The sequence below is a fragment of the Sphaeramia orbicularis genome, chromosome 14, assembly GCF_902148855.1.
Source record: "Sphaeramia orbicularis chromosome 14, fSphaOr1.1, whole genome shotgun sequence".
NCBI lineage: Eukaryota > Metazoa > Chordata > Actinopteri > Kurtiformes > Apogonidae > Sphaeramia > Sphaeramia orbicularis.
The window spans coordinates 5,407,564-5,435,544 of NC_043970.1; the positions used below are offsets into that span (position 1 = coordinate 5,407,564).

General features: G+C 38.3%; 1 protein-coding gene and 1 long non-coding RNA gene across 2 annotated transcripts in view; one reads left to right on the top strand and one right to left on the bottom strand.

Moving 5' to 3' along the window:
- Nucleotides 1-27,981, bottom strand: part of zbtb16a (zinc finger and BTB domain containing 16a) — a 214,586-nt gene that overhangs the window by 97,806 nt on the left and 88,799 nt on the right. The gene's annotated exons all lie outside the window — the stretch shown is intronic.
- On the top strand, nucleotides 1,579-27,978 carry LOC115433003 (uncharacterized). The gene is made up of 4 exons (XR_003937288.1): nucleotides 1,579-1,680; nucleotides 18,702-18,705; nucleotides 21,656-21,661; nucleotides 27,968-27,978. It is a non-coding gene; the product is annotated as an uncharacterized LOC115433003 (long non-coding RNA).

Below are 27,981 nucleotides of genomic sequence, written 5' to 3' on the forward strand. Positions count from 1 at the left end.
AGCTCATTTACCTTTTCCCTACCTCCTGAAACTTTACAAACTTTAATTTGAGAGGGCAGGATGTTTGAGGAAATTCCCTGGACAGGTAAAAACGACAGACAACAGTTCAGTGTCTGGTGTCCAGATTAGTTCTGTGATAATAACAGAGCTGCAGTATAGTTCATTAATATACAGACTCATCCCACCTCCCTGTGCTCTATCCCTTACTTCAGTATTGCGGTCCAGTCGGAAGGGGGTCCCGAAGCCATTAATGGCAAGATCGGAGTTGTGGTCCTGTTTGGTGAGCCATGTCTCAGTGAAAACTAAGACACGACAGTCCTTAAAATCCTTTTGGAAGCAAACGTTCCCCTGGAGCTCGTGCCCTTTATTCCATAAAAGAACGTAAAAGCTCAAAAGCCGGGACACCAAACTCTGGTCACTGCGTGTGCATGTGCCCATCAATTACATGACTTTTCAGTGGCGTATACTGTAAAGGAATCAAACTTTGTAGTTCTTCATTCATTCATTTTCTGAACCCTCTTTATCCTCACTGGGGTAGCGGGGGTTGCTGGAGCCTATCCCAGCTACTTATGGGCGAAGGTGGGGTACACCTTGGACATGTTGCCAGTTCATCGCAGGCCATCACATTTTCTAGTTCTGTTCGTAGCTTTTTTTCTTTTGTTCGTACATGAACCGAGAAGTTGCATAGTACCAGTACAGGCGATATAGATGCTCTAGAGTGATGACCTAAGTGTAATAACAACTCACCTAATGTGAGTTGTTGTACCACCAAAATGACCTGGAAAATATAGTTTGAAGGCTGAAAAAGTCTGTTGTGTTACTTCAAAGGAGGACTGTGCAAGATTTTTACCTTAATTAAACAGTTTCAAAGTAATTGTGATGGTTAAACGGCTTGTTAGGGGGAGAATGGAAGCCCTCCTCCTTCCCACTAGCGTCTCTAGGGCTGATTATGCCACTTGCAACTTCTCTGCATCGTCCCAGTGGCCTAGATCTCATCTCTTGCGAGAAACGTCATGGTTTATGGAACTACGACACCAACACACCCCCAGGAAGGTATGGCTGGCTAGCTGTAAACACAAGCCAGCTATGTGTCATTTTACAGGTGTTTACTATGGCAGAGTCAACAGAGAAAGGAAGAGGTGGCCCTTGTCGGCTATCGTTGTTGAGTGTGTGACCCAACCAGGAACAAGACAAGAGTCTGCCTTGGTCCAGCTTTTGCAGAATTGAGAGAGCTGAAAGAAAAAGAAGCATGTAACACGGATGCAGGTTTGGTGTTATTACTTTTGCACTTATAAGTATCACTGAGATAAATTCTCTGTACTCTATGTATTTCAGTGCATTTGTGCACTCTTGATGATTGCTATTGGTTGTAATGATGTTTACTGGTTTAGGAACTCATTTTATGAATGATGCCCAGATGCTTACTAGCTAGCAGAGATGTTTGCATTCTTGCCAGTAATCACGGTTGTTTGTGTCACGTAGGTGTATGTTTGCTTAGTTTACTTGATCGCCCATTGTCTGCCTCAGAGTGCGTTTTTACTACTGGCCACAGAATTTTGTTAGGTGAGTCTAGATTTTGTGAGATGTATGTAGTTCATTATATGACCCATGTCTAATTTGTTTAATCTGAATAGTGACTGGCAAAACAGCTAGCTTTGATGTTCGATCTTAGCTGGTGTTGTATGATACTTGTATCTTGGACAAGGTCTAGAATCTACATGATTGTTGTTGTTAGAAATGTTAGCCCTGGGATGACAGCATGCTAATCACAAATGGGGTTGGGACTCGGTGACAGGTGCGAGCTGCTGATGTTTGTTGTTATAAATGTTTGCCCCGGGATGACAGCATGCTAATTGCTAACCATGCAGGGACACTGTGACTGCTGCTGCTGATGTTTGTTAGCCTGTTAGCTCTTAAGCTGTGTGGCTAACGTTAGCAGCTTGTGCTAGCTGCTGCAGATGGAGCCTCAGACTGCCGGTCCCTGCACCCACAACTGGCGTGTCAATATGACCCATCTGCCTGGATGTCCAGGGGTTTCCTGTCCACATGTCCCCCTCTCACAGCTCCAGTTCCACAACCTCCTCTGGAAAGTGAAAACAAATGTCCGAAACTTCAGTGTCCAGCTAAAGTTTCCGATTCCGCTCTACTCCAGTAACGTATTCGATCACTATTGAGGGGGAGGGTTAAGTGTGGGTTATACGACAGTGAACATGTACTTTGAAACTATAGGGGGAGCGTATAGAGAAAAATGATACAAAAACAGCAAAGAAGAACCAAAACTTTAAAATCTTACACAGTTCCGCTTTAACAGCCTTCAAATATACTTCTGAATCACCTGTTTCTGTCAGCTCTCAGTCAATTTAAGTTACAATTTATATTAATTTATATTCTTTGCATATTTTATGGCACTATTAACGTTATTTTAACTTGTGCAGAGGAATCTTTTCCTAAGGCCAAGATCAACCCAGTGAGCCATTTTACTTCTCAAGGTATGTACAAGATGCATCAATGTAAAATGTAAAATAGTTAAATAAAACCCAAAATGCATGAAACAAACAAAAACCATTATGATGTTAAATACACTAACACTGATATACAGTCATGTATAAATGTTCAAATACAACACACTTTTGGTTCACAAACAACATTATATGTATTTACTGTTGGGACTAAAAGCCACTTCTAAAGTTTCCTTTTCAGGCCATCATTAGTCATTAATGGTCTTGTTTATTGTCAGGAACACCTTTACACAATCTGCTAATGTGTTGTTTTTCCAAAGAGATTCTGCTTCTGGCAACTTTTGGATTTCACAGCTGAGTGTCATTTATCAAGCAGCATTTAACCAAGCTTTGAGTAGCCACATATTATACTGAAATTAGATTCAGAGGCCAGAAAGCACTGTGTCAATGAACCTGATGGTGAGTTCAAGGTCTAAGCGAGGTAAGTCAATATTTAGCCTGTTAAGTGTCATTCATACAGGGAGTGCCAAAATAACCACAACTAAATGACAGAGTAGAGAAGAAGCCGAAGACCCTCCTGTTAAATGATTATTTATTCTGAATCACACAGGGCCAGCAGCAGCTTTGTCAGATAATACTGCCTCAGTGCAGAGGTTACAGGGATTTCTAAAGTACAGTAATATATTGCATCATTTTTAAACTCTGATCATTTGTTTTCCTCTTTAAGGAGTTCAGCTCAGAGTCTTGTTTATTTCTGGAGCAGCCAGTGAATATTCCTGCTGACATTAAATAGAAGCTAACAACCACACAGCAGTACTTTACCACAACATCAGGTCCATCCAGAAAGCAAACATTTTTAGAAATTACACAATAGGAATTCACATTTGCATCTCATGAACTGCCCACAGTATGTTCTGAGAGCATTAAATATCATGTAACACATTCATACACCTACATGACAAGCATGTTCTGATCTAAAATGAAAGGTTGGTTCATTTTAAGTCCGCTACTCAGTTAATAATACATGTATGTTGGCTTTACACATCTTCTGTTAAAAGACCAACTCTATGCAAAAACTCCATGAACCTATTTGTTAAAGTTTAAATGTGTGTTTTTGGACTGATGGTGAAGCTCCAACACTAACTGCATTAATACAAGACACAAAATATTATATAATATGGTAAATGACAAAATTAAGCTAAATGCCAATTTGTATAAGAAGGCTTTTTGGAGTTTGAAATATTGCCATATGAATGTCAGATAGGGGTGCAATGTCTAGTTGACTAGTTGACAACTTTTATTTATGGAATTTTTTTTTTTTTTTTTTGCTGAATGCAACTCTTGAATATTTAGTTGTTTAACAAACTTTGTTAGACACTGAAATTGTAATGCACAAAATGCACTTATGGTTAAGGTGAAAACATATTTTATTCCTGCTGCAATATTTGTTAAATATTGAATTGAAAATTTGTTTAACAAACATAGTTATGCATTCTAACTGTTGTGCATTAAATGTTCTTAAAGGAAAGGAAATGTAATTTGCTGTAACATATATATTACATTATAATTTTAAATAAGAGCCTTTTTTTCACAGTTCATAATCTCATTGTTGGAATTATCAATAGCTGCAGCCCGCGTGTCAGATGTATCTTTTCTTTGGTTTTAGAATCTCCTGTTATGTAGATCAGCTCCTCTGGTCGTACGCTCCTGTATGAAATACTACAACTGTCAAAGTCTGAAAATTCACTTTAAACTTACCTTATGTCACAAGATAAGTTATTGATTGATTTGAGGTCATGTCGAATCCCACACTGAAGGACAGGAGTTTGATTGGAATTAATGACTGTTTCAGTCTGGGAACTTATCCACTACTAATATGCACCTACTGCTTATTTCCATAGTCAAACTAATATGAATAATGAAAAGTGTGTTCATTTTGTGATACATGTGATAGATTATTCGGTGTGCTGGGCTGAAGGACAGACGGACACAGTCAGACAGACCTGAGACTGTGACCAGCAGCTGAACCTTTACCTCTGTGACCACTACAGACTGTTGCCCAGCCAGCTGCTGGGAATGCAGCAATTGACATCCTCTTTACAGTGCTGTAAATGCATTTATAGTTCAAGAGGAGGAGAGATGAGATGGCTGCAGGATCAGGGCAGGAAAACTCATTTGGACTGTTGTTTGTTGCCTGGAGGGGGTTGGTGCTGGGCTGAGGTTTAAGATGATTGCACCAAATCTGGACACAGAAGTGGCACTTGTTACCCCTGCTTTTTATTTGCTTTCTCTGCAGTCACAAATGATTGCCAAGGAGCACTGGAGAATGAAACCAAAGCACAAGCCAAGGCTGGCCTCTGGACGTTTTACCACTGTAACAGGAGACAACAAGCTCCTGCACATTAAAAATCAGTGTACCGGACACACAACGCATTCGCCAAGATTCATGTTAGCATAAGCATTCTCGCCAGATACCGAGGAAACGTCTGGTGCATTACAAAGCTGTGGACTCCTCTGACTGTGGCCCTGCTTTGATACATTGAACAGAAATGTCCACATGAGCAGTCGTTGTTGGACTCTCCCCTCCCTCACTTTCCCTCTGCTTCCCCAGGTCAATAACCTGTGAGGATTTAGTGTTTAGGGCCTATTATTTCCTGCTTTCAAGTCACACATTGTCAAAGGCAAAGCTGAGTTTATTAAAGCTGGAGTCACAGGGCCTGAGGGGGAAGTCAAGGCATGGAAAGCAGGGAATACAGTCATCAGCAGGGTAGTAAAACTGACAAAGAAGAAAAAAGGGAGGGAAGTGGGTAAACTTTGGCACATGGATACTTGGAATGTTCATCTGAAAGCTAGTTACAGTTAAACTGAAAACAGTGATCGCATTACTAGAATTATCCTAAAAGAATTAAAGCTACAAAAGCAGTGATGTTAGGGTGTCACACTTTGGCTCACATTGAAAGAGGGTGAATTTGATTCTGATACGTTTGATTGATTGAGTGATTGCTGACTAGTTCCTGGGTTAGTGACCATTGCTATCTAAAGAACCATTTTAGGACAGAAACCAAATAAATAAATAAATAAATAAGTATGCATGTATGTATATATGTATGTATGTGTGTGTACCTAAAAGATATCCTTGTATGTTTTACCTCAAAGTGGGAAATGTTTCAAAGGCTCTTAAGTATTAGTTTGTACAGAATATGTCGAATATAAATCAAAGTTTTTGTCCACTTACAGAACTACAAAGAAATGACAGAACTACACTCAAGAAAATGGTGACATTTGTTATTGTGTCGTGCAGGAAAAAAAGACTGGTATGCGAAGGCTTTATTTGCAATAATTTATACAGATGAATGCTTTCAGCGTCATAAAATAAAAGTAAAATAAAAAGTAGCCTACTTTTACTACTACTGCTTCTTTTTTTTTTTTATTAATTTGGAGTATAGTTTCCATTTTTACAACTGTATCACATAAGCATGACTTTATTGTTGCATCAATAGTAGCAAAATGTGTAAAATAAAAAAAGTGTTGAGCCACTTGAAAAGGGCCCAAGGGCCAAATGTGGCCTCGAAGCCACAGGTTGCTATCGCTACACTAGTGCAACAATACAATGACTGGGAATGGCAAAGAAATGGACCAGACTTGTCATTGTGGTTCTTAACGTTCACTAGTAACAATAGCAGACTATTGAGTGATGTGAAAACTCACTTTCTCCTCGCCTGCTCGTTATTTACATGTGCCTTTGTGTAATGCAGTCTGCATGCTGTGAGCTTTGTTTTGTAACTTTATTGTGGCCTAAAGTGAAAGCAGCTGATCATCCATAGACAGAGCCAGAGCCCAGTTCAGGTTCTCATGAATGATAACTAATTGGATCTCAATGTCATCTGCGCGCTGGATCTGGACTGAATCTCAACTCTGGGATTTTCTTGGTCTTTCGTACTCACCAAATAATATCCGAGCTCTCACACCCCATTTGGAGAAAAACAGATGACTTAATGGAAAAGAGCTAGTAACCTCTGTATGGTGTCATTTGGCAGATAACACTGGCCTGATGACTACACATTCTCTGGCATTTTGAGGTAAGTTTATTCCCCTAAATAGCTCTTGTTGGGAGATTTGCCTAATTGATCCGATTTGCCCGTTTGAAGTCTGTACTTATTAAGTTTTATGTGGAAGATTTAACAGGGTGGAAGAAAGGATTTTGGAATCAAACAAAATAAACAACTATGTAAATCAATGCACCTGAGTGTAGTAAAGAAAAATGCATGTTTGAGGCATTTCCTGTTGTTGAGCCATTAGGAAATCCCATCATGTGCAGCCTGGACTCCACCATTCAGTCAGTGGATGTGTGGATGTGCAGAGTTTAGTTTGTTCTACTGAAACTGTAAACCAGAATTGGAAAAGATTTCAGCCTTGGGCATGGGTGTGCCAAAAGGTCTTCATAACACGCTCTAGAGTTTCTTTTTCCCCCCCTTTTGTTACTCCAACCCCAAAAGAAAGAGAACAATTTGTATTTGATGTTGCAATATTTCCCCCTTTCATGCTATTTGCTATTTTAATCATTAATGAAGAAAGTAATATTTACCTCCTTTGTACAAAACTAAAAAGGAAGTCAGGCCTGAAAAAGGTTACATGGTCACATGTGAATCCCTCAACATGCATGAAGGTGTGAAGGCCCCATCATAGCTGGTGTTTCCAACCTTTCAGTAAGGAAAGTATCTATTGTCTGTCCTAAAAGTTGCTAGAAATTCCTAAAGGATGCCAATGCCTTATTCCTTATTTGCATATATTAGAAATGTGTATGTAATTGTAATGAACGATGTAGGAGAGAAGAATAACATTGTGGGAGAGACAAAAACTTAGTCTGAAAAATCACGAAATGTACCAACAAAGTAAGCTGTCAACACTGACTTTTACAGCTAGGCAGACTGACCGTGTTTTTGTGACTGTGACCAAAATAATTATTTAGTGTCATTTAGAAGGAAAATATGTGGGTTTTAGCTTTTGAGTCACTTTTCAAAAGTTGTTAAAAGTTTCTAAATAAATTTTAAAAGTAGTCTGAAAAGTTACAAAATCTTGCAATAGATGTGCAAAGTTAGCATCAATGGTCATAGCCACTTGTTGCTTTAATCCTGTCATTGTAACCGTTTGTAACTGCCGATGTTTCATCCTCCAACCTGTGGCCTCTTGAGCTACTTTATCCAAGTCAGTTCACCCTGGAGTTGATAGAAACTCGAAGTGCAGAGTATCTAAAAATAAAAGGCTATAAAGACCAAAAACTATTTCCTATAAAAATATATGATTCTTTAGGTTTTACATTATAGAGGTGTTCAGAAGTTCAGCTGTTTTAACTTTAATTTTTTTAAGTGTATTTCCAAACTTCCCTCCTTTCCCACAGTGAACTGGAGCTCCTTGTTTAAAACAGCTGAGCCGTCACTGCCTCTGCGCAGCTCTGGATATAGATACAACACAACTGATACTGTAGCAGCAATGACAGCTGTTGGCCGCCAGCCAAAAGTCGAGGAGTGAGTGTGTGTATATTTGTGTGGGTGGAGGAGGTGGTGGTGGGAGGGATACAATCAGCTGAGGCAGAAATAGGCCAAATGGTGAGTGTACAGTTCACAGGGTTCGCCTATCCTCTGCTGCTCCTCTGTCTCTGTGGATTTTCCCTCCTGTTCTTACCTGGTCACCTTATCTGGGACATTACAAAGACTACAGAGTACAAATATGCAATATAGCAAAGTTTTCATTTATTTTTCTGCCAACTTTTTACTTTTACTCCCTACATTTTAACACAAATCTTAGATTTCAACATTTTCAAAACAGGCTCACCACTTAATTGATTGACTCGAATCAATTAAAAAAAAATTAAAGTACAATTTCCCTGAATTGAAGCTTCATTTCCTTACTTTCGCTGCTGCTAAACAATGGATTCCACTGTTGTGTTTCACACGAATGCTTATTGTGATGCACATGACGCCAGGATCAATGCAAACAACATGGAGCGTAGCTCAGAAGAGAGGAGGACAAAAAGGCAGAAAAGGTCTAAATGCTCACTTTTCTACATTGGAACCATCACTTACTCCTTTAAACTTTTAAGCTTTCATATAAACATTAAAAATATTTGGCTTTATTTTTTTTTTATTTTTTTATTTCAGGTTTCATTATTAGTTCCAGTCGGTTAATTCTCTAATCCTGTCATCTCTTTTCTGCTCTGGACACGTTCACATATTTACAGTATGATACAAGCAGTTTTTAGTATTCAACGTAAAGTAGAACAAAACCTGCTCTATGTGACACAACTGCTGGTGTTTCCTCTCATATCTTCTTTCGATAACAGAAAGCTGCTGTCTATGAAATGTGCTATATTTCCATGTGCAGAAGAAAATGAGGAGGATGGGAGTTTGCATCCTGTGCTGCTGTTATGGGAATGTACAGTAAACGGCCAAGCAATCAAAAGGTGTGCTTTGTGCTCCCAAGGACGCCAAGACCATGTCAGCGGTATTATGCAGGTAATGTTTTAGTTGTGTATCTCCCTCCATTGACACACTTTTAACTGTGTGATTGTATAGATTGAATCTTTCTCTAATCTACAAAGTATGGACGAAGAACATCTACTATAGTATGTCTATAATCTTGTGTATTCTCCAAAACCTGACTAGATTAATTTTGGTAAAATTCTGTTGCCAATTCTTGCAGTACAATGTTTTTTGCTTCGTTCAACCAGCAACCCAAAAGCCAAACATATTCAATTTTCTGCAATCAAGTGAAAAGTAGGCAGAGCCCGGTCGCACAGCACTTTGCCCCTCCTGCTCACTGATACCCTACCTACCCAGGGATTTATTTTGAGTCTTAAGTTTCAACCTTTTCAAAGATGTGTAAAAAATGCAAAAGGAAACAAAAAGAGAGAAAGGCACATGTAAAGAACGTGTCAAATTTGAAAACAATTGAGTGACATATTTTCTAAGCTGAAATTTGAAAAAAAAATCCAAAAATTTAAATTCAGCCATCGAACTGTGCACTGCACCGCTTTTCGTGGTAACAAACCTGTGCATGACATTGGAAAAGAATCGGGTGAACAATCTTCGAGAAATGGGTTAGACAAAAATGTCGGACAGACGGAAGGACGGACAGAATTCCTGGTGTATCTTATATAAAAAAATGTGAGTGAAACAAAACAAAAGCAACATAAAAGGTAGCCTACAACATGAAAATGACATCAAAGACAGAACAAGATGAAAACAATAGAATAAATAATCATAAATGAACACAATACAATGAAAACATCAATGTATAAGAAGATGAAAATTAAGTAAAATATATGAAACAGTCTATTGTTTCTGATTTGATTTGGACTTAGAATGCTTTAATAGTCTTCTTACATTAATACAACATGACATTCAATAGGCTTTAAAAAAAACAGCTGCTAAAAATGTCCTTCAAAGGTCTGGACCTTTCCAGTTTTATAACAGTAATGAAGCTGAACTGTTCTTTTACCACTGAATATCTGTCCTTCCACTTTGAGTTCTGTGCATCAAGATTCTGGTATGTCAGGTTTTTCTCTCCATAATAATTCAATCATCTGTTTTAAACGTCCTGGTTAACATGACTTTGCTTCTTCCTGAAGGCTGTGAAGCCAAAAACATACAAAGACATTTTCAGGTCATTCTTGATCCCTTTGCCCAGTAAAATTTATAGAATGTCTAGTGACTTGTGGAAGCCGTTAGATTAGATTATTATAGTGGAACTTCAGAAAGGGATGAAACTTTAAAGATCTGTGTTAAACTGTGCCACGAGCAGCGAATGCGACTGAACATCAGGGTGGGAATATTCAGCTGGAGGTGCTTTTTGATGTTCAAGGAGTTGATTTATGCACTTCAATCCAACTGATGGAAACATCCCCAGTTTACACTGAATTTTCACAGACATTTCAAAGGTTTGCGTAAGTGTGAAAGTGGGTGACAGTTTGACAGAAACATCTGTAATGTCACTGCTGCTGTGCTGGCTGCTCTCATTATGTCTTTGTCCTCTTCATGTCTTTCACTTTAAGCCTTTGAATACTTAGTGGACATCTCATCAAGTAAAAGCTCTTTCTTGGGAACTTTGACTGTCTCCATTAACATGCAATTCACTTTTAAAGCAGTCAATGAAGTCAACTAGTTTCGTCTAGTTTCTAGGCTGCCAATTGAGAAATTACAGAGGCATCTTTTTTTTGCCAAAATTCAGTGTGATAGTCTTACTTTAACATGCAGGAAATTGGAGGGAAATGGGTATAGTCTTGTTTAACTTCCAAAGACCCATTTGTGGGTTTTTTGTCACAGCTTTATTTGGAAAAAGTCAAACAAAAAAAATGTTACAAGACAATTTCATGCAAAAAAAAAAAAAAAAATCAGAAACTTGTACTGTCCTGGGTCTCAAGAGGTTAAATTTGAAAAAGTTGAATATGATCTTTACCATGACTGACACTTGTCTACAGAGTCTTCAGGGTCTGAAATCTGTTCTCAGTTATCGGTCAGACTGATACTGATCCAGAAGCCGTCTTTGTACAGTTGGGTGAAACAGCCAAAATATCAACATCAAACTTTCCATATTAGTCAATAATGATGATTATCACAATAAATGTAAAATACTTATTTCTTCCAAGTTTAAAGGCTGTTGTTAACAAAAACAAACAAAAACAACACAAAAGCAACATAAAAGATGCTAAAAGAGACTCCAAGATGCAACAAAATGAAAAAGACAAACGACGCAGCAAGGTGAAAGCGTAGTTGATGCATGAATTGATACATGACAAAACTGCCATAAAATCAGTTTTCATTTTGTAATTGTTTTGTAATCTCTTATTTTGGTCATTTTATTTGGTTGTAAACAGAACTGCTAAACCTTGACTCAAGCAGTGTAGGAAAGAAAAGAGGAAAAAAGTCATGAAGTAGAAAAATAAAACAGCTTCTGATTCTGTCAGCGGTTTTAGTCAAACACAAAAAATAAACACATCCACACCTTTGCAAAAGTCTACAGGAATGTTCCAGAGACAAGATACAGCCAAAAACAGCTGCCTGGTTTCTACTGTTTTAGTTACTGACAGGTCTGTTGGAGTCAACAGGCTGAACGGCCTGGGTGTATTTGTGTATTTGCTTTGCTCAGCGGTTTGTCTTTCAGACAGAACTGCACAGACACTACGAAGACCGGAAAGAGAGTAGAGCTGTACAACCTGAGATGCTTTGGTTTAAATTATTCTGGCCACTTATAGAATGTGATACTCTCATTGGCTGATGATATAAAAAACACAAGCAGAGAACGGGTCTCTGCAGGGGTCTATTTTTCTGACAACTTTTTACTTTTACTCCCTGTACGTTAACACAAATCTGAGATTGCTACATTTTCAAAAAAGGGTCATCACTTAGTTATAATTTGAGCTGAAATGATTACTCAATTAGATGACTCGAATCTATTTTATATTCGATTACAATTTTCCTGAATCAAAGCTTCAGTTCTTTAATTTTGCTGCTGCTAAACATTGGTTCCACTGGCGTGTTTCACACGGACACTTATCGTGACGCACATGACACCAGGATCAATACAAAGCTGTATGTTTGTTCCCAATGTGTTGAAGACTGCAGTACACATATTATTTGTAGATGTCATTTGACTTGTATGTTTATATCTATAGATATCTTTATTTATACTTTCATTCTGTTGTTACTGTTGTTATTTCTATAAAGACATTTTTTATATATCCTTTTACTTTTATACTTTTTGTGGTTGTTTCAGTTGGTTCTGGAATAAAGGACACGTTGTTTGTCATGTCATGTGTGTTTCACATTTTTACCATTTTATTTTTTGCTTATTCAAAGAAAAATTTGATCAAAGAAAATAATTGACACATTAATCAATTATGAAAATAACTGATAGCTGCAGCTCTAGATTACACATTATAATTGAGAGCGTAAATTTGTTTTTTTGTAGGGAAAATATTCCATACTACAGACTGTTGTTAATTGTTAGAATGAGGCAGAGAAGCTGCTCATCTCCAACGCAAATGAACACAATATCATACAAAACAATATTGCAATAATCATTTTATCATCTAACCCTTCAGTCAACTAACAGTTGCACATCTATTGCCCCCCGTACCCCCCGTACCCCCCTTTGGCCTCTTTGAGAGCCTATCCGTCCAAAAACCCTGTTTACTGGTGGACTGAAGTGCCTTTCCTTCTGACCAGCCATATTAGTATTCCGTGGCTACTTGCTTGTTTTCAACAGTTATAACACAATATCCATGCTTTGCTTTATGTCGCACCTCCCAGTGGAATTAGTAGCATAAAAGCAATCCTTGTGTGTCCTGGCTACTTCCAGATGGCTTTGGGAGTGCTTTTATCTTCTCTCTCTGCCTCACTCGCTCTGTCTCCTTTCACTTTCTCTTGCTTTCTTTTTTCCCTCCACATGAAAGTGCCGTCGGCAGATCTTTGCTTAGCCGGGTTCATTCTCTCTTCATCCGAAAATATAAAAGTTTCAAAGAGCATTTCATGAGGGAACTCTTCCATAAATGGGATTCATAGCTTTCTAATCTGTGCTGCGAAATTGATCTAAAAAGTTTCCCAGAGCTATTGGCCAACTTACATAATGCAATAAAAGGTCGAGCCTCAGAGAATATTTACTTTTATTACCATTTATGTCACAAACAGTCCTCCCACTTGGTTTTTCCTGTTGGGACTGTAAAAGAATTAAGATCCCTCGCTAAAATAAGAGACAGAGGAAGAAAAAAAGCCGTGACAGTTTATTCAAATTTACAAACACGTCTCAGTGAGCAAAAGTAGACTAAGACAAAACCTGTCAAAGAATAAAAGGAAGTCAGGAATTTGACTTCTTAAAAGAAGGAAAAGAAAGATTTTCAAGATGTTACGCTATATTTGCAGAAAACTGGTGTGGGCAAATACAGACACATTTACATATGACAAAACTAAAAACTGAAAATCTATTTGTTTCAGAATAGTTCTTTATATATTTACATTGTAAGTTATGTAATTATTATTATGATTTTCAGCACCATGACCCACTGTACAAATGACATAAAAAGGGCAGTTTAACAGGTTTTACTTTAATTGGTTTAACTGGTGTCAATGTATGGAAAAAATTTAAATATGCTGGAGATAACTAACCATCAGCAAAGTGTCTATATAACAGACTAAAAACTCAACACAGTCACAGTCTGTATCATTAGCGATTGCATTTATTTTGTGTTTTAACCTCCAAATGCTGCGTTTTATAATTTGTTTTTATAATAATACAATAAACTGAGATGAGATTTTTTGTTGAGCCAGAAAGGCGTCTAGAGGAGCAATCTCAATTTTGCAAATAAGGTATTTTCACCATTTTCAAAAAGCAAAAACAACAAAGACAAGCCCATATATGGGGTGGAAACAAACCCAAAACAGTTGTGATGTATTTTGGATAGTACTAGTGGTACTGCATGTACCATTCATTCACTGTGCATTTGCATTTATCTGTAGGGCTTTTGTTATGGAGTCTTGGACATGATCTGGCTAATAATCTAACAGAACATGTGGACCAAGAAGTGTGTGACCGTCTGCGCTCATGTAAACGCTGCCTAATTACACACACATCGTCATGTCACAATGTAAGAGCTGTCACATTTGATTGGCTGACTTCCATTTCTGATAATGTCAGCACATACCAGAGCCTCATTACAGCAACGCTGACAGTGAAAATGACACACTGTTCTATCATTACGGCCACAATGTTTGACTATTCAGGCATGTCTTTCTTTTCTTTTTTTTTTTGTCACATGCAGTCTGGAGCAGCTCTGTCCACATCCAGGTGTGAGTCCCTGTCGAGTCCAGAGGAGATGATGATGGGAACAGTAATGCTGAGATGATCAGCACATGCAGCTCTGATGTGATGTGACGGTGAGTGTGGAGCGTCCTGACAGATACACATCACAGTGGACACTTTACAAGACTCAGCGGCCTCAGACACACAGCAGATTTCATGTTGAGACTTGAACACACGTGGTCAAGTACTGCACAAGTCTAGGCTATGAAAAGAAATCAATGTATGGAGCCATGTGTGTCTGGAGGAGACGGAAAGATAGAATGGTCTCATGAAACAGTTTATTAGGGTACTATGAAGTAGAGCATATGAAAATAATTCTTAGTGTGATCTTTCTGGGAAAGCAAAATTACAGCTTAATGAGAGGAAGTCAACTTTAGTAACTATAAAATGAACCCTTGTGTCCTCCTCAAATTTACTACCCTCTGGACACCTCTGTACAAAACTGTCCATGCAAAGAAACACGTGTACACACACACAAACAAAAAATCTCTAGGGGTCCTGGCAGTCATATGGTTCCATAACATAAATTTAAGAATTTTATGGGAAATGGTTGAATCTGGTGGAATACAGTAAAAATGTGTGCATGATTATATACTGTAATGGCAATGAGATTAATAAATCTGGTTTTAATGAAAGTCAATGAGGCAAGGGAAAAATATTGACTTCTGTGTGTTTTCCTTCTTCTGTGGCGTCTTTGCAATAACAGTTTAGTGTAACTTCCTGAAATTAGTCCAAAATTCCAGACTTCCCAGAAAGCGTTTTTACATTTAACTGAGCCATGGTTCAAGGTTAAAGCTGCATATGACTTTTGTCACCAATTTTTCATCAAATCGGTAAAACCCAAGTCATGGCCTAAATATCACGAATCCATAAGTCTTTCTGTGATTACGCACTTGAATCGCTTCCCTCACGATGAGTAATTTCAAAGTGTACTCCACCATAAACACTCCATTTGTTTACAAACAGAGCCAGTAGATCACAGGCATCTTCGGAAATTCATCACAATGTGCATTGTGAGAAGCTGAGCTCAGGTGCAGTAGCACGATGCAATGAAGCAGTTTCCGTGTTTGTTGCTGCTGCGGCCATAATGCAGCTGTGTGGAGCTCTGCTTCCCACAATGCACGTTGTGACGAATTTTTGAAGTGACCTACTGGCTCTGTTTGTAAACAAATGGAGTGTTTATGGTGGAGTACACTTCGAAATTATTCACCATGAGGGAAGAGATTAAAGTGCGTAATCACGGAAAGACTAAACGGATTCGTGACATTTAGGTCCTGACTTGGGTTTAGCAGACTTGATGAAAAATTTGTGACGAAAGTCATACGCAGCTTTAAGGTTAGGGTTACACTGAGACTGAACTGGGAAGACCTGGTTTGGTTAAACCTACCTGGACCACGATGTGGACCAAAGAGGACCAAGCAGATTCGGTGGACAGTTCACACGAAAAAAACATGATTTGAATCAACCTGAGTCTTCCAAAAGTCCAGACCAAACAAAGCAGGCGTGAAAGCACAAGGATTATTTTCACAGTTGATTAAAGCCTAGACGACCTCAGGATGTTCAGTTTACAGTCATAGACAAAAGAATCCATAAACTGTTCATATTTAAGGAGCTGCAAAAGGAAATTCAGACATTTAGGTTTGTTTGGTTTTTTTTGTTTTTTTGTTTTGTTCTTACACATTTGTGATGAAACTGTTGAATCAGACAATTATTTTAATAGCTAACAACTTATTATTGCAGTACTCTAAGTTTATTCAAGCTTGGTTAGTATCTTCTGAAACCTTACCTTTCATAGGGTTTGAAGATAGATCTTCCAATAAACTGTTTAGGTAGAAAAGGAAAAACAAAAGCTGAAAAACATACCAAGCTAAAACAAGACTTCATCTCAAAAGATTTCACATCAGTGTCAAAATATTGACATTGTTGTGTTAACATGACAGCCATTATGCTTATTATGTTGCCTTATGTTGGATTTGATGGTGATTAAAGCAGCATATTTTGACATGCTACTGTTAAAGGCATTGGACTATGTCTGACCTCAATGGGCAAAAGCATATTTAGGGCAGTTGGCTTTTGTCCATTTTGGGACCACAGTGCATATTTAACTTTATACAGCACTATATTTTCAATTCAAGTCACACATATGTGCTTTTAAATTTAACTCAAAACCATTTACACCAGGTATTAAATGCAATCTGTACCTGGATTGGTTATCCAGATCAGGGAAACTCACTAAAGTAAGGTGTTAATTGATAGGATTTGGCCCCCATACCAGTACATTTTCTGACCTCTGATCCATAAATAACACTAAGGACTAAAATCACAGATTGGCTAACCTGGTAAAAATAAATGGAAGGTTCAAATCTCTGGAGCCTCATGAAACAGGATGATTAATATCTTTATGTAGTAACATTCACTGCTGAAACAGCAGTGGATGGTTCCTACAGCAGCAGGTGCATTATTGGAGACATTTCAAAACAAATATTACCAGCAGATCTGGTGCAACATCAATAGTAAAGTAAGAAATGGAATAAAGGAGGCTCATCCTATAAAAGAATACCAGAAACAATATGTGGTTAAGAATAGTATGTCATTTTGAGTGGAGCCAGATACCGACAGAAACATGAACTTGGCTTGTTTTTGTTATATCAAGATTATGTTGTTAGGTTATGTTGATTTGCCTCCACTTTAACCCTTTAAGACCCGCAACTATTTTTGTCAAACTTCCAAATGATTTTTTTTTGTCTTTCCCAAGTGATTTATCACTATTTATTATAAAATTATCCTTGCATTTTTCATTTTTCAGTGAAAATCATGTATTTTCCTATATTGAATTCAGTAATCATGTAGTTTTTCATAAAAGCTCAGCGCAAATTCAAAGCTTATTAGATCAAAACAGAGAAAACTGAAGAAAAAGTGACTTTTTCAGCAAAAATATCAATAACTGAACATAAAAGAAGTGCCTCCATCTATGTTGTAGAACAGAGTTTCTCAACCTTTTTTGAACCAACGGCATCATCAGCCTACTGGTGCCCACCCTATGCCCGAAAAAAAAAATGTGGGGGACGGGGGGACGGGGGGGGGGGGGGGGGGGGGGGGGGGTACTTCTATAAGTAACACGATGGACCTGTATGTGGAGGACATGGTGGGTTATATAGCTTTGTAAACTGAGAGAAAGTGAAAGTGAGCTCCCCTCACCTTATCATTAACTACCTGCTGTCCCCTGAAAGCAACTTTGCAACGGGGGGGGCGGGGGCGTTGATGTGCCCCCCCACACACACACACACACTAATGGACCTCAATCCAGACCTCAATACATAATTACACAAATAATGCCACAGACCTATATGTGGAGGATGTGTCAATAAAGCTGTGAGAAAGTGGAGGAGATAGTCCTGCCCCCCACCCCAGTTGACCATTGTTGTATAGGATAACTGTGTTTCCACGATCACTCAGGAGCTTCTGAACATTCAAATAGGTCATATTTGATGACCATGAAAAGATGGTAAATTGCAATTTACACCAATTACTTGCATGTGTTGACAGATTTCATGATTCTAAAGTTGTTAAACACCTTAGATCTGTAGATGTTTTTGGTCAGTGTTGGACGTGTGGGTCTTTACGGATTAAATGACTCTAGTTCATTGAAGACAGAGATCTGGTTTCAAAGAAAAGAACATAATAAATACATGTTGTAAACCCAGTGGCAAGATGGGATTTTATTATCCAGATACCATGTCTGGATGGAGATCGCATTTTAATTCCAAGTGTAAATATGACTATAAAGGTGTAAATTGTCACATCCTGTCACAACAGTTGCAGAAAGATGTGGAGTGTGTCAGTCATTTTTATTCTTCAGCGCACTGAGGTGGATAGGCTTCTTGCAGATGTTTACACTTTCACATTTATTTTCATCGGTCACATTTGGGTAACGTAGCCTTGTCAAATTAAAGGACCTGGATGAACACCGTCATCGTGATGGTGTCATGTCATTATGGTCGACCATTGCACAAACACATGCATGAAAAGCAGGCAAACCATCCCTACGAGCTGTCCCGGATAAATGTCGCACCAGTTAGTCCCTGCAGTCTATGTGTGTGTGTGTGTGTGTGTGCGTGTGTGTGTGTTACAGTCGGGCTCAGTACACGCACATGCACACACTCAAAGGAACCCAAATCCATACTAGCCACAGGCTCCTCTCCAATCTATTTTCTGCTCAGCTGGTTTTAAATGAAGTTATTATGACTCATTAAAATGCCCACAAGCTTGTGGAAGTCGGCCAATTACGATTTAAATTTAGCCTCCTGCTCTCACAACCTTATCTCCCCCCGTGCTACCCACCTCTCATCACTTCCACAGCCCCCCCCCCCCCATTTTTTTTGTTTTGAGGAGGGTGTGTGTTTGTAATGTTTTCAAAAGCCCCTTAATAACACCCACTCCCCCCGTACACACACACATATCAGTGCATGTACTGTAGGAGCAGAAAGCATGAGGCAAAGGATTACGGGACTTCAATGATCCATGTGAATTTTTTTTTTTTTTTTGGCACAGTGTAATTGCATATCAAAGCAAGACAGCGAAAACAGGAATAAAAATCAAACAGGGCTTATATCAACATCTGCACTCCAGCTCTGCAGAACCACACCTCCTCCGAATGTGGCAAACACCACTAATTGCTATTCAGGACTACACAACTGGCACAACTGACACACACACACATACACAAACACACTTTGCATAACTTTAGAGTTTGTTTTTAACCAGACTTTAGAGCATTATTTTCATCTTATCCAAACCAAAAAGTGTTTCCACATATATTTTCTGCAGTTTTATAGGTTTTGCCAAGGGTACGGTTAATGTAATGAGACAACACACGAGGTAGTCGCCCGTTTTCCTTGATGAGTAATGCACAGTTGACCCTATAGAAAGACACTTTGTAAGGCATGCAAATGCAGGGTGGACAAAATGCGTAATTTATAACTGTATTTAATTTAATTAGGGATTTATTCTGATATGTTGTGATCAGTCACTTTCAGTTATATCACCAAATAAAGTAGATCATTCGGTGCAACTGTTTATAGTGCTTTATCTCTGATTTCACTGGTTTATATTAATGTTGCTATAACCATGCTTCAATCAAATGTCAGACAAATTTGAAGAGAACTTTTGAAAAGTGTTCAGAAAAAAAATACAAAAAATATTCAGGGCTGAATAAACCGGCCCGTGTAGTGTGGTCTGAAGGTGGCGCAAGAGACCACAACACACATGGTCGGGAAAAAAAAGCTGAGGTAAAGTACTCTATTACCATCTCCAAATCTTTACAGTGAAATAAAAAAAAATCAAAGTTGAGTGTAATTACCTGTTCTGATGTTTTGAAAAGGAAAGTTGATAAATGCACCTTTACGACTAAGTCAACAGGCCTAATGTTCTTTTACATTATTTGATGCTACATGATTTATGAAAACAAGTGTCAGTAAAGTGCAATTAAGGACACACACAATAACACTTTCATATAAGACCATTACTAATAATCAATGAAGATGGTCTAGAATATTCAACTATGTAAGAAACCATGGCTGAAAATCTAAATAAACCCGTGTGCTGCTAGTTCTTCACTGAAAACAAAAGAAGAATGGGACACAATGAGGTGAAGTCATTAAGCCATAAAGACTCTGCTACTTTTGAGGCAGATCTCAAATAATTTTTTCTCACTATTTAATTTTGCTTAAGTGCTTTATCATCATTTATTATAATATTATCCTCTGTGTTTTTTCAGTGAAAATCAGGTACTTTCCTCTATCTAATTTACTGATCGTGCAGATGTTCATAACAGGTCAGATTAAAGTTGAAGGTTGTTACATCAGAGACAGAGAAAACTGAAGAAAAGGTGACTTTTTCAGTAAAAATATCATTAACAGGGTATAAAACAAGTGTCTCCATCAATTCATTTATTAAACTCCATGGGTTTTACTGGTGAATCAGTGTTGTAGAAGATGACAGTGTTTCCATGTTCACTTACGAAGCCTCTGAAAGTCCAAATGGGTCATATCTGATGACCACGAAGAGCTGACAAACTGCATTTTACACCAACTATTTACATGTATTACATTTTAGTGGTTCAGAAGTTATTAAACATTTTAGATCAGATCAGATTTTGGTCACCAGTGGTTGTTTGAGTCTTTATGGACTAATGCTCCATCATTTCCATGCTTTACAAACACATTTTATATTCACTGTATTTCATTTATGGATACCCTGCACATGTTATGCCACATCTTTGAGGGTTAAAAAAACACCAGGAAACAATAATAAAATATATCACTTGTGTTGTGCACGATTATATAAAACAGTCACAATTACTTCAAATAACTGTGACACGGAGATTACGTGATAATAGTGAGGGGTCTAAGAGCCACACAAGGATGACAGCATCGACTAGAAAGTGCCTTAAACTCATTGTGTCCAGTACCTCAGAGGATTCACAATCAGCTTTGCCCTTCTGCCATCTCGACACCTGAGACAGTCTGAAGGACCCTTCCATCCTAAAAAAAGACATTCCCAGAATACTTGGAGACCAGACCGAGCAATTCCACCTGATCCCGCTTTAGCCCCCCTGAGCAATGTTCACTATTCAGCCAGCGAGAGCCCCCTCAAACAGACACACAACCTAATTTAACATCACACTCTGGAGCAAACAAATGTCTGCAGCACATGGATCTTTGCCCTCCTTATGCATGTGTGTGTGTGTGTGTGTGTCGGTGTGTGTGTGTGTACACATGTATGCATCTTACAATATCATTAGAATTTCCAGGAGAGAAAATTAATTGGCAGCCTTTTGCAATAACTGACTTTTACCACACACACACACACACACACACACACACACACACTAATCGCACATGCATCAAGCGTACACAGTGCACAATCACATCTCTCTCAGACACACACACACATTGCTTGCTGACAACAAAGCTTCTGGGAGGAGGGAGGGATGATGAAGCGAATCCAAAATTCAATCGACTGTGTTCTTGTTTTGAGCAGAAGGCACACAGTGTACTGTACTGTGAGAGGCCATAAAACTCTCGCTCTCCACCAAAAAAGAAAAAAAGCAGCCTTTGGTAGACACACAGACGTTTCAGCAATCACCCTCCATCAAAACACTTTGTCTCGCATACAAAAATAAGACTTGGCATCAGAGCGGAATACCAAATCAGGACCATTAAGGGAGCACAGGGGCACTCGCTACTTAGCAACCAAAAGGATTTAAAGCTGCAATATCCCTGTAATAAAAGGAATAAGATCAAGTCGTCCTGTTTTTTTTTTTTCTCCTTGTCTGAAAATAGTGAAGGGTGAAAAGCCAACTTTGAGCTTTCCTGTTGAACTCTGTGAGTGGCAGGCACTGGGAGTGACACAAACTGGAGGCAGTAATCTGATTACTTCTGTGAATACCAGGGTTAAACCTCCATTTATGGATGCCTCGGGTGCTGTCTGGGTTCGGGCTGTCACCATATTTAAATGTGAGATGATGATTCATTGTCAGCAATAACTGCAACTACAAATATTATTGCCTATTGTGTTACCCTTATACCACCACTGTTGCACAAGTCACATGCACATTATGACGAAGAGGAGACATGTACTGGAATAGAATTTTGGAACATATAAACTTAGCTGATTTTGGAACATATAAACTTTGCTGATCACCTTTTGGTCATAAAAACTGAATATGAAAGCTATAAACTTATTATACAAAGCTCATTAGTGATGCTGTAAACACTGCAATTTCTTCACAGTGGGATCAATAAAGTCATATCTTATCTTGTTTTATTACAGAATAAGAATGAGGTGCAGCAAGTTAATGGCATTAAAGAACACTAGCTGCTTTGGAGCTGGTGAATGCTGATGATTATCAAATTTTTTTAACCTCTGTGGTTCATTTTGTGTCATAAAAAGAGACTATGGATCTGCAGAAAAGGGGCTCTAATCTGACCTTTCTACTCATGTGACTGTTGTTTATGAACAGCATTTGCACTAAACATCACAAATCACACAAATCTACTTTTCATTGTGACCTAGGTCTGAATAGAAAGATCACAGTAAAGTTTGTTAAAACTCTGCACTCACATGCTGTAAAGCAAATGCAAAATATACATGAAGGCTGCAGTAAAATCAAAACATTTGCATGTATAATCATATATAAATCATATACAGGTAAACGCTGACAGGGACCATTTTATGACACGATAAATATTAATAACACTTATATAACCAAGGTTTTCCCTGTGTATATTAATATCTTTACTGACAAGGAAAGAAGAAAGTAAGAAAGAAAAGAAATACCTTCCTGTCACATATTTAACCAACTTCCAGTCTGAAAACACGTACAACATAACAAAGCTTCCCTTCACTGGCTACATTTTCCACAGCCCAAAAAGAGAGCCCAGAGGAGGAGGTAAGAGTACAATTTCCCCTCAGACACTTGAACTGCAGTATGCTGAAAGGCCATCATAGGATTCATGCCCAATGATACCAGAAAACATAACAGGGTTCAGCAAATTAAATTTATTACACTGTACTACTGTATAGATATTTCAAGTAGTATTCAAGACGGTGCCTTACCAGGAGGACGACCCAGTAGCAGCGGGTCCTGCCATGTTTTTTTTTTTTTGGACTTGTTTGTCTTTTGTTAGTCTACGGTGTCCTTTTTGTGTCTTTCTTTATCACTCAATAACTCACCTCTGTCTGATGTTTAAACTCTGGTTATAAACCCAATGTCACTTTGCACTTAAATGTCATTTTGCACCTTCATCATATTGAACATTACATTACTGAACATTGTAAACATCTATCTATCTATCTATCTATCTATCTATCTATCTATCTATCTATCTATCTATCTATCTATCTATCTATCTATCTATCTATCTATCATAGTAGTAGTAGTAGTGATATAAGACACTCGGTAGACTGGTCACCATCTTCATCCTTCCTGCCTTTAATTGCCAATTAATGCCACTGAATGAGTTGTGGCCGAGTGCTTTAAAATGACTAGTCACAAACATATCAGACAAATTAGACAGTTAGATTTTCTTTTCTGGTAACTCACACAACGTACAGTTAAGGCCCACATTGGCTGTTCCAGGAAGGCTACAGGGGTCACATAGAACCACGGTGAGCTAAATGACAAGGCTATGGCCATCAAGCCTGAATGTGCGTCCAGACACAGAGCTGTCAACCTGGTCAGCCAGACACTCTATCACCCGAGAGGACCATCCTTCACACTCTGCCCAGCCCTGGCTATTTTTATATTTCATTTCTTTAAAAAAAAAAAAAAAAAAAAAAAAAAAAACACAGCTTTTCCAAGAAGCCATCAGCACAGGTACACACAGTTCTGGCTAAAAGGGAACAGCTGCTCAGAGTAACACATTTCCAGTGAAGTCACATTTGTTCAGGACAGAGGTCCAACAAGTTCTTCCCTCCCTCCCCCACCTGTTTTCCTGTTTGGGAAATAAAAATATCAGTGATGGCAACAGACGATGCTGCTGTATTAAAACCCTGCCCGGTCACTTGTTTGTCTCTTCTCATGTTCTATGACCCAGCCGAGGTTTGTCCAGCTCAGAGCCTCCGTGACATCACACATTTGCTTGTCAGTTTGGAGGCTGACGTTTGGCATTTACCATCTTGTGGCCATATCTGAAAAACAAGGAGGAGCTGCTGAACTGTGAGGAGTAAAACACGAGCTAATGCTAATGTACCTGAATCAACAACACCAACTATCAATGACTCATGAACTAGTCATGATCTTAGACTGAACCACCGTGGTTTCAAACACTTGCTTCTAGACTGCTGTTTTGGAACCTCAAGCTCGGTATTTTGGCCATTGCCATCTTGTTTTTTTAGAGACAAAAATGACCATAATTAGACAAAAGGAAAGCAAAGGGTGAAACTATGGATGCATAGTAAGAACTGAATACCAGTTATAATATCAAACCAGTGCTCAAACTTGATGCCAGTTCCACTGGTGGTCACTTGTGGCACTGCAAAAAAAAAGAAAAAGAAAAAAAAGAAAATCCCCTTTGGCCAAAAAACGTTAACCCCACAGAGCACAATAACTAAAGAGACATGTCTAAACCTGCTGACCAGACACCTACATAAAGTAAAAAAAAGAAACAAAACAAAACACTAATCAACTATCAAATTGTCAAAAAGCATTTTCCCCTTAGAGCAGTTTAGACGATTTGAATATTTTAACCATATAAATGGCCAGAAATAGATTTTAAATCCTGTGACATCAAATGCACAGCTGTGTGTAATGTATATAGACTTAGCACTACCTCACTGATCAAATAAGTCAATACCAATCAATGCTTAGATAGGCTAGTGTAGCTAAGCTTATGCAAACAGGCCCAGTATTCTACCTGAGTACCTCAACTGTCACAGTCAAGCTGTTATTCAACAAATAGAGGCCCTGAGAGTTCAGTTCTTTATTTCTCAATCCAAAGGCCCCATGGTAGATATGGACAGAATGCACCTATCACTAAAAATGGCAGTGACCTTAAATATGCTTAAATATACCAATTGTTAAAAAAAATCCTCCTCTGTAACATTAGGGAAATTTTATATATCTGAAAACATTTGTACCAGGCTTTGGGAACTGACTCAAGTGGCCATTCCAGAAACTGCAGGCTTTGGCATGACTGCATTAGTATCATTCTTCAGCCCTGGAGTTTGTTGCCTGGTCCAACTGTATAATCCCAGCAGTGTTTGAAATACTAAATCAACAGGTCAGAGGAAGTATTACAGTAAAACAGAGGCTGGGGGTGGGGCTGTTTAAGTTCAGATGTGGAGTTATGGTACTAATGTATGAGCTGCTGCTGCTTATATCCTGTCTGTCACTCTGTGTTAATGTATCCAGGGAAACACAACTGATGTGTAAGTCTGCATGTGTGTTCATGCATGCATGAGTGTGTGTGCAGGACAGAAAATCAGCTGAGTTGAAAAAAGATCATGCAAACGGATTTACACTTTGGGCCATGCTTTTTTTTTTTTTTTTTTTGTAAATCTGAACTACTTATTTTCCTACTACTTGCTTTTAATAGCACACCCCCCACCCCCTCCCCTCTCTCCCTAGAGTCTCCTGTCTCTCTTCTCACTCATGCATACACACTCTTATACACACAGACAGATACACACACATTTAGGAATTTGTGGCCTGGAAGGCAGTCAAGTTTCATTAATTTCTGGGTTTGGGTACAGTACAGTGTGTTCCTGGACTCACATCTGCGAGCGATCATAAATGCTGGAATGCTGGCAGAACATCCAGACCTGCCGGCACAAATATGTCGTCATCACTGTGAGGGAAGAGCCGGCATGATGCCAGAACAGCCAAACAGCCAAGAGCCAAACAGCCAAAGAAACGCCACGGAGATAGAAACACAGACAATGAGCAGTGGGAAAAGCAGCCCTCCGCCTCAAATCACCACCTTCATATCAAAATTCTCGGCATTTTTCTGCGTTTCAACGTTGTGGACACATGTACGTGGGCATTTTAGCCACAGTCAGAATGGGATCACAATGGAACAAAGATTTTAATTTCAGGGAGCTGAGCAAAACATCTGCTTATGGATGACAAGGGGGAAAAAAAAAAAAAAAGAGTTGCTCTCTGGCTAAATCTGCAACATTAGTTATGTTCATAAGCACTGATCACATAAACAAACTACAGGAAGTAGTTTCATCTATTATGCTCTGTTATGTAAACTATGAACACTATTCATAAAGTACTTACTTAATATACATGGGGCTTTTTTCTATTAATTACCATCACATAACTTCATTTTTATTGACATCTTTGGTAGATTGGAACAAGATGCCAATATTGACCTATTAACACTGTGCAGCTGGTGAGTCAATTTCACATACAGCAACATTAATTTCTAACCCTGCTTGTGACAAACACTTATGGCATTTCTAGTGTGGCACACTATTGTATCATGTCATATTGCATCATTTTTTTAATCATGCCATATCATATCACATTGTATTGTATCATAACATAATATTATAAAGTATAATACCATATTGTAATTGTGTTGCAACTTTAAATGTGTTCTTAGACATATGATAGGAAATACATTTAGTTTTAAATACTGCTGAATGTTTGCATTTGTACTTATGAAATTATCATTGTGTTACTGAAAAATGGAAAACATAGAGCACCTGTTTGCATAAATGTATTTACTTGGTATCAAGTATCAAGTTAGTATCTTTTATATTATTATAAGACCTGTAATATTGTGCCATTTTTTTTTATTCACTCCTGGTCATTTTTAAAAGATGGATCCCCAAACACCAGTTGGGTACATGCTGCTCTAATCTGCCGACAGTCAAAACACACACTCTATTGGCTGAGTGATGGCTAACCAAACGCATGCATACCATACCATACTGCTGAGTGTTGTGTGACACACCATCATACAGCGAAAGCATATGACCCTGAATGCCCCGAGATTAACATGTCAGGCTTATATTAGCAATGCATAGACCCAGATACAGTGTCTGTGTGTACACCCAGTGTGTAAGATGTAAACTCAGACTGTGTAGGAAGTATTGTGTTCACTGCAGGCCTCTGCTCACACTGTTTGCCATTGTGCACTGCTGTCTGTTGTGAAAAGGGTTTACAGCTGCACTGATTGACTTCATATGTCCTTCCTATGAGTCTGAATGTAAGTATGTTGTAGGGCTACATCCATGCTATAATGCCTTATCGATGTAAAATATGGTTTTAAGATGAAAATGATCTCTGTCAATACTAGAATTTACACATTTTTCTTCATAAAAAGCAGAATTTACCTGGACAACAGTCACTGACAGACAACACGTTTACTATTACATGTAATTCAGTATTTATGTTGAATTAACAGTTGATCATCAAGACCAGCATCGTGTTTTCTAACAGAAAAGGTCACATGAGCAGGGATTTAAGAATCAGGGAAAAATATATCCACTGATAAGACCGCAGATATTAGTGTCATTGCTTCTAAATGATTATATTTTTGTCCATTTACATAACAGTGCTTTAGTTGCCAAACAAAAAAGAGGATTAAAAATGTTTCTAAAAGTTTAGCGAGGTTAAATGGCCACTGAAAATGTATTAGTGTGGGCAGGGCCTGAGCCTAAATTTAACAAAATAGTAAAGTTGTAGAATACAAATGCACTCCAGTTCAGATGTGGTAATGGGTCATTTTATATTTCCACAGTTCTTTGAAAGTTAATTCAAGAGTAACACATTTTGCTTGGTATCCAAAACCAATTCATATCACTTTTAAGTCTCATATTCCCTTTTACACGGTGATCATGTTTAACATGAAATACAGCAAACAAGCACAGTGAATACACAACATATTCTGTTCAAATATGTCCTTAAATGCCCCTCACTACAAAGTGAGACATTATGGAGCTCTTCATTCATATTACATTGTGCCCTTGAGCAAGACACTTAGCCTGCCACTGCTCCTCAAATAAAGACAGATGTTTGTTTTTTTTTAACCCTTAAAGACCTGCAGCTATTGTTGTCTCAACTTCCAAATGATTTTTTTGTCTTTCCCAAGTGATTTATCATCATTTATTATAATATCCTCTACATTTTTATTTTTCAGTCTAAATCAGGTAT